Source organism: Rhinopithecus bieti, unplaced genomic scaffold (genome assembly GCF_001698545.2).
Source record: "Rhinopithecus bieti isolate Rb0 unplaced genomic scaffold, ASM169854v2 scaffold_12653, whole genome shotgun sequence".
Taxonomy (NCBI): domain Eukaryota; kingdom Metazoa; phylum Chordata; class Mammalia; order Primates; family Cercopithecidae; genus Rhinopithecus; species Rhinopithecus bieti.
Genome location: NW_016807437.1, coordinates 238,896 through 249,308, shown reverse-complemented (window position 1 = coordinate 249,308; position 10,413 = coordinate 238,896). Strand labels below are relative to the sequence as shown.

General features: G+C 34.4%; 1 long non-coding RNA gene across 1 annotated transcript in view; it reads left to right on the top strand.

Annotated features, from left to right (window-relative positions):
- Positions 1–1,394: 1,394 nt before the first annotated feature.
- Positions 1,395–10,413, top strand: part of LOC108535729 (uncharacterized) — a 165,814-nt gene continuing 156,795 nt past the window's right edge. The window contains exon 1 of the long non-coding RNA XR_001887312.1: positions 1,395–1,499. This is a non-coding gene — a long non-coding RNA (uncharacterized LOC108535729). The remainder of the gene's footprint in view (positions 1,500–10,413) is intronic.

Sequence of the window (10,413 nt, the reverse complement as noted above, 5' to 3'; positions counted from 1 at the left end):
TTTAATATATCTCTTTAAGATAATGTAAAAGTTATGTTAATTTTGAAAAATATTTGCTGATTGACAGCGTGAAAAATGTACTTTATGGTCACTCAGAACCTGCTCCTTATATCTGAATCTTTTATTAGTTGAGTGACATTAGGCAAGTTTTGTTTAACACCTGCTCTCATTTGTAAAATGGAAATAGCAACAAACTACCTCCCAGAGTCTTTGGGAAGATTAAATGAACATAGCATAATGCATTATTCACTTCCAGTAGGTTATTAATGATTTCTTTAAGAGTATTGATATTTATATATCCCTAGCATTCAGCATAAGACTAGCACTACTTTATGCCAAATGAATGAATGAATGAGTGAATGAGAAAATGTTGCATAAAACATTTGTGTAATAAAACACAGCAGTAAATAAGTTAGTATCAAAAGAATAATAAGGATATTATTCTTCATCACCACTGCAAGTGTTGTCCAAAGTAATCGGAGATCAGTGGTGGCTGGAACAGGTTGAAAGTCTTGTGAGTTGGTGAAATAGCTTAGCCTTTAAAAGTTACTACGGTTTGGATAAAAGCAGGTCATGAACAAATGAACAGCATAAGCAAAATGTAAATTTTGGAATCCAACAAGATATGAGCATAGTGAGGTATGATTTTGGAAGCTTGGGAAGCAGATTATGAAGAAACTGGATCTTATTTAATATGCAGAAGATATACTGAAAGTTTTGAATGATATATGACATATATTTCAAAGATTAATGTGAAGGAATTTGTGGAACTTATTGTAAAGAGTATGGAAGTAGGAAGAACACGAGGTTTTGATGTATCTAGAAATCATGCAATAGAAGTTCAGGCTAAGGTGCTAGTAGGGTAAGATAAATGAACTCTCTGTTTCTTAAATGCTTATACCCAAAAGTGAAAGTTTTAAAGGAAGATTGGAAATTGCTGCACATGTGCTTTAGACTGGATTGTTTCTACTATTCTCTTTTATAGATGTGATGAAATGCTAGTAAGCTTGAAAATTTATCACCAAATATTTATTGCACAACTCGTATCTTCCAGAATGTTTTAGGCACCTAAGATAAAGATACAGTTTAGACAGGCAAGATTCCTGTTGTCATGGATATAATATTATTCTGGAGAAATCCAGTAGTGACAGGAAAGCAAAAAACTGAAATTCCCTAAAATAATTCCAGTGCTGTGAAGATAAAACGGGCTAATGTGATAGAGTGAGCCAGGAAGTGGCAATATTTGATAAAGGAGCCTCGGAAGGTGTCCTTGAGAAGGTGCTGAGATCTGACATGACTAAAGGGGTCACCATTCAGAGACAGAATTCCAGAGAGAGAACCAAGTGTAAATATTCAAAGGTGAGAAATAACTTTATGTGTTTCAGGAGCTGAAAGAAGATTGGCGTGGCTGAAGAATAGTGAGCATGGGAGAGAGTGGTAAAAAAATAAAGCTGTAGAGTTGGACAGTGGTAACATTATATAGAGTTTCAGAGCTCATGGTAAGAAGTGGAAATTTTATTTTTAGTTCAATGGGGAAAAGTCGAAGTTTTAAGTTTGTGGTGGTATGGTCAGATTTATCTTGTTGAAATATCATTTTGGGTGGTATTGGGAAAATTTATTATAAAATAGCAAGAGTGAAGACAGGAAGACCAATTGCCCTTTGGTTGTTCAGGTAAGCTGAGTTTGTACTAGAGTGAGATTGTTGGAGATGGAAAAAAAGCACATAATTCAGGATATATTTTGGAGGCAGAGCTTACAACAGTTATTCTCTGCTACCCAGTGAAATAAGTACCATTCTGAAAATCTTTCATGGATTTAAAAAATGATTTCTTTCATCAGCCCCAAAAATATATATTGAAGAAAAAAGAATTAAATACTAAAATGCCAAAAACTAAACAAACATTTGTTCAATGTTTATATATTTTGTAAAATGTGGAAATAAAACATAGACATCTATATTGTTGTTATACTTATTTTTACTATGCTTAATAATGTAATCCATTAATTATATATGATAATTGTTATAATAAGTATGGCACAACTAAAATGACTCAAAGAAATTATTCTCCTACTAGTCATATACATTTTAAGAAATGAATCTTTATACTTGAATTCTGCCAGCCTATCAGAAATAGCCCCTTTTTTGCCTTGATAAAGCAACAATAATGATTTTCACACTTTAGTGAAATTTTCCAAATCCAGCTGCTAATTTTATCTAAAATTTGACAATTTTGTCATATGTTCAAAAGCAGTTATTTTAAGAAGTTTTACAAAAAGGAAGATTTGATTTATTTTTTCATCACCTTTTCTTTTGTGTTACAGCCTAGGCTTTTGAAGAGTAAGGTCTGTCTGCTCAGTAAAGTGAAAGTATCGTATTTATCTGCTGACTAGCCCCAGTGTAAGATTTTTATGCTGCTTGCATTTATGAAACCAGGACCTGAGGAGACCTATCTTTTGAATAACAAGAAGAGAAGAAAAGTCTAGTGGCTAAATTATTACCCTGACATCAGAACTTCAGGAATTCTATCTTCAGCTCTTTCACTTAATCATTTAACTGTTCTCATCCTGTTCTTTGTGTATAAAAAGAAAATAATATTTTGTCCATGCCTTATAAATGTTCTAGGGCTTAATTATTGTTTGCAGACTTCTCTGAGATTTCTGAAGAATGGTAGACATAATTATTCAGTCTTACGATATACTCTGCTTAGGGGTTTTTCTGAGTGCTGATTTGAAGATTATCCAAATTCATCCCAGTGATGCATGAGAGGTTTTGTAATGCTGATTACATATCACTGGGGAACAAATTAAGCCCATCAAATGCCTAGCATATCAATCTCAAATCACACTCTACTTGAACTAGGGGCCCTGTGTTTTATTTACTCGATGAGCACTTTCCTCTCCAGATGAATTAGCTCTTCTACAATGTGTTGTTTGGCATAGTGGGGCCTTAGCAGGCAGGGGATTTTGTACTTTTTGACAAAAGGATACTTACTGATGCCTAGCTTATGGGCCTATTTTAAAACTGTTAAAGGAAATATCAGCATGCAGTATTTATTATACTATTTTTAAAGAACAGGTTAACCCCAAGATTAAATGTTGAAATTTTTAAGGAAACTTTGATGTATCCTGGTACATTTGAAACATTATCCTTTGGAATATATTAAGGTTGATGATTTTTATGAAATAGGGAGAGGGTGAGGGAAGAAATAAACTGAAATATGCATATTTTAGGGCTACCAAATCTCTTTTCATTTTAAAAGTATACATTCCATGAGGTAAAACCGATAACAGAAAGATAAATAACCTAATGGAAAATAGGTAAAGGATATAAAAAGTGAATTAAGAGAATAGTAGTCCAAATGACCAGTAAATATGTTGTAGAGTCTAAAGGTTTCTAGTGGTCAGCTAATGTGAATTCAAGTTAACAGTAAGTGTTATCTTATACTCAATAGAATGGCAAAAGAAAAATAGTGATTGTGCCTACTCCTGGTAGAGTTATGATGGGGAAAAGGGAGCTCTCTCACTTACGTCAGTAGTGGAAATGCAAAGAATTACAGCACACTTGGGAAGGCAACATGACCAGATTTATTGAATCTTACTTTCATTTCCTGAAATTCATATAAATAAAAACACTGGTAAGTAAGGACAAATAAGAAATAAAGACCCATCATTAAGAAGAAATTTGAAGAAACTTTGGTAAATCCACACTAGGGTGAAAATTGCTAACTGTCCACCAAAATTATTCTCTTCTTTTTCTTCCATAGTAGTCAAATCATAGCTGGAATGTGACTGGCTGATCTTCCAAGGTCCCCTTGCATCTATGTGTGGCCTTATAAATCAGTTCTTGCCAATGGAAAGTGAATGGAAGTGATGTGTGTCAATCTCAGGACTGACCATACACCACCTGCATGTGCCCCTTTATGCTATTTCTTCAGTTCAGGGTGGGAATGGGAATGCCCAGAGCAACTTTGGAAGCTATATGCTGAGGATGCTAGAACTGCCATCAGCCTGGGGCCCTGAATGACTGTATGAAACAAGGTACATGTGGGTGGGGGAAAAAAACTGGCTGGAGCTATTAGATGAAAGAGAAATAAACATGTTTTTGGTCATTGCAATTTTGAGATCTCTCTTTAATAGCAGTTTAGTTATTTACCCTAATTAATACAAGTACTATGAAATATTATGTAATCGTTGATAGGTTACATAGGGAAACAACTGAATAGGGGGTATTTTGTTACATAGGGAAAGTAAATGCAGAGAGGTTTATATAACATGATCTAACTATTGTAAAATATATATAGAAACATATAATACAGCAGGATATACAGAGGAGGTGGAAGTTGAACAACCAACCAACAAATCAAGGGGAAGTCAGTAAGGAAGGAATTTCATAGGTGCTATGTAAGGTAGAATCTGAAAGGAACAGTAGGGAGCATCCTTGGGCCATCTTTTTCAATTTCTATGACTTCTGAGTCCATTATGATCTTTTATTCTGTGTTTCAAATGTCTGTGTAGCATTATCATCAGGATATTCTGCAGGTATTTTGTAGATAAAAATGTATTCTCTTTCTCCTTTTGAGAAACAATAAACATATGTTAAGAAAGTCGTTTTCAGCACCTATAAAGTTTCAGGACTTGGGATATACATGCTGGATGATACAAAAATAAAAAAAAAAGATCCTTGCCTTTCAGAAGTACATAATGAGATGAAAAAGGAACCATAAAGAGATAATTTCAAGAAAATGTAGTAAATATGCATTGATATAGTTATGCACAGAAAAATGTAGCAAATTTGAAGAAGGGTCCCTTAAGTCAATTTCAGATGTTAGGCTGATTTTCGAGGAGAAGCACAAAGTAGCATCCCTGAGCCTGATGAATCCTTGTGCATTAGTGACACATTGTCTTAATGCTTTATGAAAATTTATCATGTGCTATTAATATTAATTTACATGTTAGGAGGTAAATATGTGTTATGTTTATGCCTCCATTCCCAGACAAAGCACCAGACACACACTATGCTAGGGAATAAGGTAAAGTGATGGTTCTTGTCCTCAAAGAACTCAAAGACTTGTGGTAGGTAAGGATGCATAAGAAAAGGTGTCATAAAGTGTTAAAATAAACTGGGGTTCAGAGAGAATCCTTTTTATTGTAACAAATATTGACAAGGATTAAAATACAGTTATTCTGGCTCCCAGTGGAGGACTGCTCTGTAACATTCCATTTAGTACAACTGGGCTCCGGGGTTTTTCTTATCAACATTCTTATCCTCTGGATTCAGGGGCGTATTGAGAACTGAGGATGCCGAGAGCAGAAATCAGACCCTTGAGAAGTGTGGGAAGAAAGGGCGCTACAGGATGCTAATAGATTCCTTGAAAATGCATCCAGCCCAAATACATGGGACAAAACAAGGCATAAATATTATAAGGTTATCTGCTTTGTCATTTATCCTTGTATTCATATATCGTGAGTACTGAAGGCAAGAATTGCCACTTTCCACTTTCAAATGCTTTGAAAACAATTCAAAAGAGGACAATCCTTGATGGGTGGTATTCTTAAGTGCTTAGTGAAATTTTGCTGGAACTGATACTCCATTTTTCTCTTCTGAATAATGACCCCAGAGAGAGATATAATCTTAGAACCATAGAACTATAAACATTCAAAGTTGGAGGTATTTAAAGGTCGTCCAGTTAACCATTCATTGATGCTTTAGCTCAAGTTTTTTATTATGACATTTCACATCTTCCATAGATGTGAAACCACCTGCTATAGAAAGATGATCAAGTAGCAATGGTTTAAGAGCCCAGTGGGTGTAATTGATTATCCTTATGGTGCCAATATTAGCTCGCCAGGACTGTTGTAATAAGTAGCACAAACTGGGTCGTTTAAACAACAGAAATTTATGCTTTTGCAGTTTTGGAGGCTAGAAGTCTGAGATCAAGGTATGGATAGGTTTGGTTTCTTCTTAGGACTTTCAGGAAAGCATCTGTTCCATGCCTTTGGCAGGTCCTGGTGATTTACTGACAATCTTTGGGATTCCTTGACTCGTAGAAGTATCACCCTAATCTCTGCCTTTATTTTCACATCACTCCCGCTATGTGTGTATCTGTGTCTAAAATTTCTCTTTCTTAGAAGAACACCAGTCATATTAGAGTAGGGGACCACCCTACTCTAGTATGAACCCTGTTAACTAATGATGTTTGCAGCAACCCTATTTCCAAATAAGGTCACATTCTGAGGTACTAGGGTTAGGACTTCAACATATACATTTAGAGGAGAACACAATTCAACCCATAACAGTGCCTTTAAAACATAAACAGAATATACCTGACTCTCCCCAGAATATTCCATACAGGTTTTTATTTTTTTACACATCTTATATTATTGTTCCATATTGATAGAAATCTCTTCTGTTGTAATGGCCCTTCATGCTGCTCTTATCTCTATTAAACACTGAGATAGTTGTGATTTGAGATATAATTATTTCTGTGACTAGAGTTTGGGATACAAAAATCAAACAACAGATAAAATCTCCAAATTTTAATTTTTCTTTTATTCTCTCATTCAATACATATTTATCAAGAAAACAATATATGTACCAAATGTTCTAGACATTGAGAATGTGGAGGTGAATAAACATGGCTAGCCAGGTCCCAACCCTCATAGAGCTTACATTCTAGTGGGAGATGTGAGTGATTCCTGAGCTTCTATTCAAATTGTTTTGGAAAATTTATTAATAGATTAAGATAAATTCTGGCTAGCTTCAGATGTTGTTGAGTGGACCTAAAGACGTAGGCCAAGGCATCTTTCAGAATCACAGAGGCAATGTTTTATAATAGTTAAAAACTGAAAATTATATACTGAATATGAATTGGATATTGATTAGCTGTGTGACTTTGTGTAAACTACCTATCCTCTTTGAAATTCAAATTCTTAATTTTTTTTGTTCTTTTCAGTGTGATTTCTTCTTTAACCTATATGTTATTTGCAATTTCTTTTCTTTTTTAGGTTTTGAACTAGTAAAAGATGCCAAATTTCATACTTACATAAGTATTCAGCTTGAATCTGCTCTGCCCACTTGATTTTACAAAGTCCAGACAGCTACGTATCCATTTTATAGTACTTTCTGGCATGTTTTGTGTTCATGAAAGTTACTATTTTATCATCATAACCATATGGGTAAAAAAACAACAATTTTATTTGAATTTATATTACCTAAAAATTTCACTTTCAAATATAAGTAAGCATACATCTATAATGAAATGAAAACATCTCATCATATGCTTTACATGTTGAAATCACCATGAGTCACTTGGGAGTATAGTGTAAACTTATTACTGTTAGAAGGATATACTGAAAAATTGATAATTGTGAAACCTGCCAATTTATTTGTACAGACACTGAATATTAAGGATATGAAAATACTATAATAATTAGGAAAATGCATGTGTTATTATGGAAATAACAAATTTCCATAATAAATTTAATAATAAAAATAATAAAATAATAAAAGCTAAGAGTATATTAGCTAATTTTAGGAAGAACATTATACTTCTTATTTACCACAAATGTGTATTGCAGTGAAGTTATAACACAAGGCAGAAAAGTGCAAAATTGATTGTGATGCAATTCTTCCCAACTGAAGTAGTTGACATTGAATAAAACCTTTAAAGATTGTATTTTGTTTTAAGTTATTTAATATTGTTTAGGTTCCTATGACTTACCTAAATTCAGTGGTCAATTCAGTTCTTATATAACTTGAAATATCAGCAACTGATACAGCTGATTACTACTTCTTCCTTAAAATATTTTCTTCACTTGGATTTCAGGTCACTACACATTCTCCTATTGACAGACATCTATTTCCCCTACATTTTTTTCTCTATTATAAATAAAGCTGCAATCAATACTTTTCTGCTTGTTTTTTATGGGTCTAAATTTTCATTTTTTTTGATAAATAACCAGGACTGGAATTGCTAGACATAGGTGTATGTATAATTTTATTTTAAAAACCTGCAGCTGGGCATGGTGGCTCATGCCTGTAATCCCAGTACTTTGGGAGGCTAAGGCGGGTGGATCATGAGGTCAAGAGATAGAAACCATCCAGGCTAACATGGTGAAACCACATCTCTACTAAAAATACAAAAATTAGCTGGGCGTGGTGGTGTGCACCTGTAGTCCCAGCTACTCAGGAGACTGAGCCAGGAGAATCGCTTGAACTGGGGAGGCGGAGTTTGCAGTGAGTCAAGATGACACCACTGCACTCCAGCCTGGCGACACAGTGAGACTCTGTCTCAAAAACAAAACAAAACAAAACAAGACAAAACAAAACAAGACATGACAAGACAAAACAAAACAAAACAAAACAAAAACCCTGCTAAACAGTTTTCTAAACTGGTTCTGCCCTTTTATACCCCCACCCACAGTATATGAGAGTTCCAGTTGCTCCTCATTCTCTTGGCAGTCAGTCTTTTTAGTGGTAACTATTCTAGTGGGTGTGTAGTGGTATCTCATGGTCTTAATTTATATTTCATCCATGTCAATGATTAACATCTTTTCCTTTGTATATCTTCTTTTCTTTGTATACACAATTTTGAAGTATCCATCTAAATCCTTTTCCCATTTTAATTGGGTTGTCAGTCTTTTCATTATTGATTTGTGAAATCTTGCTAATTTATTTTCAATTTGGCTTGTCTTTTTTTTCTTAAATGTCTTTCAATAGGAAGATTTTAATATTTATAGTGCACAATTCATAATTTTTCTTTATGCTTAGTGTTTCATGAATTCTACTTAAAAATTATTGTCTAGCCCACCTATTTCTGGATTCTACTTTGTTCTGTTTTTCCATTTTTCTTCTATACTTATGTCAATATGACACCATATGAATTACTCTGGTTTTATAGTTTTATAGTGACCATTAGAATCAGGCAATATTTTTTCTTCAGTTTGTTCTTCTTTCTTAAGATTGCTTTGGCCATTCTAGGTTGTTTGCATTTTTATATAAAGTTTAGTATCTGCTTGCCAATTTCTATAAAAAAGCTGTTGGAATTTTGACTGGAATTGTGTTGAGTCTATACCTTAATATGGGGACAAAGGCCATGTTTATAAAATTGATTCTTTTATTATTATTATTTTTTATTATTATTCTTTAAGTTCTAGGGTACATGTGCACAAGGTGTAGGTTTGTTACATATGTATACATGTGCCATGTTGGTGTGCTGCACCCGTTAACTCGTTATTTACATTAGGTTTATCTCGTAATACTATCCCTCCCTCCTCCCCCCACCCATGACAGTCCCCGTGTGTGATGTTCCCCTTCCTGTGTCCAGGTGTTCTCATTGTTCAATTGCTACCTATGAGTGAGAACATGCGGTGTTTAGTTTTCTTTCCTTGCAATAATTTGCTCAATATGATGGTTTCCAACTTCATCCATGTCCCTACAAAGGACACGAACTCATACTTTTTTATAGCTGCATGTATTCCATGGTGTATATGTTCTTATTTTCTTAGTCCAATCTATCAGTGGTGGGCATTTGGGTTGGTTCTAAGTCTTTGCTATTGTGAATAGTGCAGCAATAAACACATGTGTGCATGTGTCTTTATAGCATATGATTTATAATCCTTTGGGTATATACCCAGTAATGGGATGGCTGGGTCAAATGGTATTTCTAGTTCTAGATCCTTGGGGAATCACTACACTGTCTTCCACAATGGTTGAACTAGTTTACAGTCCCACCAACAGTGTAAAAGTGTTCCTATTTCTCCACAACCTCTCTAGCACCAGTTGTTTCCTGACTTTTTAATGTTCGCCAATCTAACTGGCATGAGATGGTATCTCATGTGGTTTTGATTTGCATTTCTCTGATGGCCAGTGATAATGAGCATTTTTTCATGTGTCTGTTTGCTACATAAATGTCTTCTTTTCAGAAGTGTCTGTTCATATCCTTCACTTACTTTTTGATGGGGTTGTTTGATTTTTTCTTGTAAATTTGTTTAAGTTATGTGCAGATTCTGGATATCAGTCCTTTGTCAGATGAGTAGATTGTAAAACTTTTCTCCCATTCTATACGTTGCCTGTGCACTCTGATGGTAGTTTCTTTTGCCATGCAGAAGCTCTTTAGTTTAGTTAGATCCCATTTGTCAATTTTGGCTTTTGTTGCCGTTGCTTTTGGTGTTTTAGACATGAAGTCCTTGCCCATGCCTATGTCCTGAATGGTATTGCCTAGGTTTTCTTCTAGGGCTTTTATGGCTTTGGGTCTAACATTTAAGTCTTTAATCCATCTTGAATTAATTTTTGTATAAGGTGTAAGGAAGGGATCCAAATTCAACTTTCTACATATGGCTAGCTAGTTTTCCCAGCACCATTTATTAAACAGGGAATCATTTCCCCATTTCTTATTTTTGTCTGGTTTGTCA